The sequence below is a fragment of the Dipodomys merriami genome, unplaced genomic scaffold (assembly GCF_024711535.1).
Source record: "Dipodomys merriami isolate MVZ:Mamm:240054 unplaced genomic scaffold, mDipMer1.0.p SCAF_798, whole genome shotgun sequence".
Lineage (NCBI taxonomy): Eukaryota > Metazoa > Chordata > Mammalia > Rodentia > Heteromyidae > Dipodomys > Dipodomys merriami.
Window position 1 is genome coordinate 182,539 of NW_027206399.1, and position 6,282 is coordinate 188,820.

Consider the following 6,282-nt stretch of genomic DNA (forward strand, 5'->3'; position numbering starts at 1 on the left):
TTATCCTTAGATTAGGCCTTCTGATCATGCCTTCCAGGTTTTGGATATATCTCTCATATTTCTTGGACTTGTCTTGGATCGTTGTATGTTCTTTCTCTATAATATGTAAGGCTGTCTTCAATTCCTGAGATTCGATCTTTGCATGGTCTAACCTGCTGTCGAGACTTTCTACTTTGTTTTTTATTTCTTTTCCTTTTAGTTGGTCAGCGTTGGTGGCTTCAATTTCTTTGTTGAAGCTTTGTTTTAGATCTTGTATGAACTTCTTTACTTCCTTAATTTGGTGTTCATTGTTTATTCTCAAATCACTTAGTTGATTGGTTATGGTTTCCTTGGACTCCCATTCCTTCTGTTGGGTTCCATTCAGCATTCCCTTTGTGGTCTCCCTGACTTCCTTCAGCTCTTTGTTAATGGATTCCATGAATACCCTTAGTGATCTTTGTGTATTCTCTTTTTGCTCTCTTAATTCCTGTATTACTCTTTGCTTAGCTTCCTCCCGTTCATGCCATTCCTGTAGAGTGTTCTCAGCCTGCTCACCCCATTCCTGCCTTTCTCTTTGAGTATTCTGAAGCTGCTTACGCAAATCCTGTATCAGTTTTTGAGTAGGTTCCTCACGCTCATGATATTCCTGTATAAACCTTTGGATTGCCTCCTCTCTCTCCCTATCATGCTCATACAGAGGCCTTTGTATGTTTTCAATCTTTTCATTTATCATGTTTGCCAGCAGTGTTTGTAGAGCTATTTGGGAACTCTTCTCTGGATTATTCATTATCTGTTCTCTTCCCTAATTATCATGAGTGGGAGTTGATATACCCGGATTTGCCATTTTTTTGTGTTTTTCCGGCTTACTCTGCCCATTTGGGATGAAATTATCACCAGTTTTGTGCTAGAACACTATCTTAAGGCAAGCATCAACCAAAGTCTGTATTTGCACAGTCAATAGTCTGCAGATACAATCTACTTCAACAGATACCTCTATTCAACATCAAACAACTATATATTAATGGGCTATGAACCGCAAAGAAGAATTTGGTAAACCAGAAATTATTCGGTTTAGGAAGAGACATGGGTAAAAAATAGAAATAAAGTGATGTGGGAAGGTACAGGGAGTGTTAACTAAATCTTAATCTCAAAGCAGGAAATAGGTTGGATAGGATGAAAGTAGAGAGAGAGAAAAAACGAAGAAAGAGAAAGGGAAAAAAAGAGACCAGAAAAAATGGAAACGTAAAAATTTAAAATATTATAGAGATTCTAAAATAAACTATTCAGAGAAGAACATGAATATAATGAGACAAGGGGAGGGATATAAAGGAGATGTGAAAAACTTAAAAATAAAAATACTTAAATTATTATATAGGTATAAAGGGGTAGTACTGCTATTAAGGAATTTAAGTCTAAGAGGTTTTGAATTGAGTAATAAATTTGTGGATTAAGTGTGTACACAATGGGGTATAAGGTCTAATAATCGACTAAGGGTTTATCTGAGGATGTGCAGAATAGCAATTAAGTCACATAAAGAAGAATGAAAGAGAAGAAAAGGTGAAAAGGATAAGAAAGAAAGAAAAAAGATCAGAAGTTCAGTAGAGCTAAACAAAAACAAAATTAAAAAAAACAAGGAAAAAAAAGAAAAACGCACACACACTTATACCCCTGAAATAAAATTCTAAGAGGAAAAAAAATTACTAGAAAATATTTTTTTTCAAAAAAGGTAAAAATTAAAGATTAAAAAATTTTTAGAAAAAAAATTTTTATAAAAGGTACAACAACACAAAGTTGTTTGATTTTTTTGGGAGGGGTGGGAAAAATCCTGTATGTCCCTTGTGTCCATAACCAGCCTCTTGTTGGAGTCTCTGGTCTGCTCGTGTTCCTGTGGCTTGGTTGTTTACTTAAGTCAGTTTCTTTGAACAGGCAGAAAAATGCTCTGCTTTCTCCAGTGTATTGCGATCCTCCTCCCAGGTTAGTTCAGTGGGAGGGAGATCTACTTTGAGTACCCACAAAAGAGGGAGATGGCTTTTTCCTCGTGTTTGGAGATGCTGTGATGAGGCTAGGTTCTGGGTAGAGTTGAGGCCTTTCAGCAAACAGTAGCTTTTCTCGGGGGCTGGTTTGTGAGAAACTCACAGAGCCCAGCCTGGAGCCACTCTCATGATTTATGTTTACTGAATTTCAATTGATTGTCGAGGATGCTAAAGGGAGGGACAGCCTCTGGCTCTTATTACCGGGTGAAGAAAGCCACTCCTGGGGCTGGCGCCTTGACCTGGGTGACTTTTCCCTGGGTGTAGCTGAGTCTGGCAGGTCAGGTTAGGCTCTTGTGACCTGCTAGATGACTCTAGATTTCTTCCAAGGCCTGAGTTGGAACTAGCAGCTTCTCCGAGCTTTGTCAGTATCCAAGATGGAGATCTCGTACTGGGGGGGGGGTGAGGGGTGGCCTTACCCCCTTTGGTTCCTGAGAAGGAGTGAGGACATCATGCTTCTACTCCCACCAAGTCTTGGTTCCTGGGTCGTCTCTGGTCTGTGAAGTGTATGATGAAGATGTCTGCTTCTTGTCGGTTCTTGCTGGTGTTGAGCAGAATCTGCTTGCCCGCCGCGTCTGGCTCCTTCGTCCCAGACTCTCTGTGAATCAGGTATGGTGGCTGCAGTGGCCACCCCCACCTCTGCCACCGCCTTCTCCGGCTGCTGGCAATTGCTCAGGGCTGTCTCCTTGCCTGTATTTTCTCTCTCTGGCCTATCTCTCTGTCCTGTGAAGGCACACTTGGTGTGATTCTCTGGCTTAGGACTGTTCACTGGAACTCTAATACTGCTTTCCATGTGAGAGCTTGTTTAGCCTCCAGCTTATCCTCCGCCATCTTCCCGGAACTGCCTGGAATTTATTTTCATGGCTTCATTCAGTCTGTTCTGCATTGTAATGAGCTAATTCAGCTCTGTAAAATCACTTTAGGTAGCAAAAATATTAACACAATGTATATCAAAAGTTTTGGCCTCACTCAACTGCTGAAAGCAGTATGCTCACCTACGGCTTCTAAGAACACTGTTTTCTTACCTTTTCCATTTACTCAATTCTTTTCTTTGTTGTTGTTGTGTTGCATTTTTAGGGGCGGGGGTCCAGTCGTGGGGCCTGACCTCTGGACCTGTGTGCTGTCCCTCAGCTCTTCAGCTCAAGACTAGTGCTCTAACACTTGAACCACAGCGCAACTTCTGGCTTATTTTTCTTTTTGCATATGCGGTGCTGGGGAATCGAACCCAGAGCCTCATGCATGCAAGGCAAGGGCTGTACCACTGAGCCACCTTCCCAGCCCTGTTCAATTCTTTTCTGAACCCAAAACTTTTTGCTTATGTAATAAGAGAAATCTTCACTATCTCATGTTAATAAGGATATTATTTTTTGTGAGCTACTTAGAAATGTGAAATAATTGATTTGAAGTATCCAATCAGATTTTTTTTCTGTGTTTCACTGCTTCACGTGCAAAGACATTGTAGAAAGTGTTACAAACAGAAAAGTGTAAACCCAATACCTTCTTTCATTGTGGAGGACAATTTCTTCCTAAATATTTTGGCCCAAATTATGTTTTTCAGAGAATTACTGTGTGGTAATTAAAGGTTAATTCACATATTTTATTTCTTTTTTTTAAAGAACTTTGAATTCAAATTCCACTACAACCTTGTCTCACACAGTGGGAGTATATTTCCTGTGTTAGTTCAATTCTCAAGGGAACCTTCAGGATTTACAGCAGGGTTTCAGAGGTTTGTTTGTTTAGTGTGAAAAAGAGCCATCTTCACCCACATTGCACCCTCTTTACTAAGTCTCCATGGATTTCTTTGCATGAAAGCCGATTCTCCCAGGCAATTTTAAATTTTCTTAATTGGCTGGGTTGTTAAAAATTATGAAAGATTAAAATTTACCTGTCATAACTTTAAAACTCCTTTGAAATTCCTTTATCAGAACTGCAAATTCACCTATCCTCATTCTACCTTAACCATCAAAAAGTTAACATGTTGTTGTCATGATATAGTATTCATGCAACTATTATTTTCTAGTCACTTTGTTATGCGTATATGACCATATAAGCATATGCTGAGCAAAATGAACTCCAAAATATGGAAACAGATTTTTTCATTTGTGGTTGTTGTTTTTGATGTACTATGTGATTTCTGTTTTCATTGAGTTTTCCCATATGGTTTATCCCTGCTATATTTGATTTTGTATTGTGTATACATTTACCTTAATTAGGGAAGGGAAGAGGAACAACAAAATGGTGATACAAAGGACAAGGGGAAATCCAATGTAATAGCAATACTCACAAGACAATATGTTGGAAATGTACATTACAACTTGTGAGAGGTGAAGGGGTAAAGGAAAACTGTGAGAAAAATGAGGGAGGAGTAACAAGTTTGAAAAGTTATGTATTCACTACCTTACAATTACTGTAACCCCACTGTACATCACTTTGATAATAAAAATTTAAAAATAAGCTGCATAAATTATAATTTCACTGTCTTGGTATAATAAATATTATTCTTTATGTAGTAACTTCTTAAAAACCAATACTATTTGGCATCTAATTTGAATTAATTACCCCTTCTTTATCAGAGGGTCATCAACTTGAATGTAACCCAACTAAACAAAATTTTCACAATATACTTCCCAATATTTTGAAAAAAGAATAAATTTAGTACTTTCTCATACTAAAACTGAAAACAGTTTAATTCTATCGAAACCCATAACTTTAAAAAGTAAATAAGTTGTTAAGAAGACAGAATATATGTGTTCTTCAAAATTCCTACGACTAATAACTTCTCATTTTTGAATTCTCAACTTCCATACCTGAGAGATTCAAAACAGTACGTTTGCATGTATGAAATTCTGCAACAGATGCAGTTTCCAATGGGGTGTTACAGATTGAGAAATCAACAGAAAAATAGTCACATTCTGGTAGAGGATACAACTATGAAGCATCTGTAATAATTAATTCTTCAAGAGTAAGCAATTGTTTATCAGAGTAAGCTATTATTTCTATGACCATCAATCCCAAGATTTATACCATAATGTCATCCTACCCCAACAGTTTCCAACTTGTAAGCTGCACCTTAAAATTCCTTCTTTCACATCATGAATAGCTTATTTCTATTGTGAAAAAATACTACACCTCTGCTAATGTGATGCTCTCTTTGTTATGGAAAGAACAACTCAATAAACTGAGCTGCATCATTTTTACCCAGTGGTATTCTTGAGATCAGAACACTTGCAAATATTATTTATATTTATACTTTTTAAACTATCATAGATATTCAGGATGCTAAGATAAGAAATTTATGGTTAAAGCCCACCCAGGCAGGAACGTTTCTTGGAATCTTATCTCCAATAAACTTCTCAGAAAAAGCCAGACACAAGTGCCACTGAGGTTGATGTGGTAGGGCACGAGCCTTGAGCATAACCAGGCTCAGATAGTGTCCAAGCCCAGAGTTCAAGCTCTAGGACAAACCAATGAAACAAAAACAAAAATGAAAACAAACCCCAAACCTAGCATTTTTCTCAATGTATACAGAGGCACGTAACTAAGGAAATCGCTTCCTGTGTTACATATAGGTAGAAGAAAGAAGATGTCACACAATTACTCTCTTCATACCATATTATTCTAAACCCTCAAAAATTGCAGTTTTTCTAAATTTATAAATTAATATCATCCATTTGCTGGCAACTCTGTCTAAATTATTCACATTATCATATTATACATGAATGTTCGAATTATCTATTAACTAAGTTCTAATTATAACTCTCTTGAAAGTATATTCTAGGAAAATAGAATGTCAGAATCATTTGTGAATGTCAATTAAACCTTCTCCTTAAAAAGAATTTTGTAGTATCCTATAGAATATCAAATTACAAACAAAATCAAAATATGTATTTTAAATCTAAATTATAATTTAGCAAGGTCTACAAAGTCCTACATTAGATGAACTTTGCTATTTCTCCAGGTTTAAGCTTTTGTAATCCTTCATCATTTTTTTTGGAATCCAACATAATGATGCTTACTTACTTTTGCAAATTTTTGGATGGGAATCATGAACCAATTTGCATCTAGGAATGTTCTGTAATGAAGAGAGCATTTAAAACACAACTGAGGACTATATATGAGTTGCATTTCAATAGGAAACTTGACCTTTTGAAACATAATGACGAAATTAGCCCAAAATTGAACTGTGTATTCCTTTCTTGTTGTTTGGCTTGTTTTATTGAGACAAAATTATACTACCTGGTCCATGGAAGGTATGGCTATGTAATTCCACTCT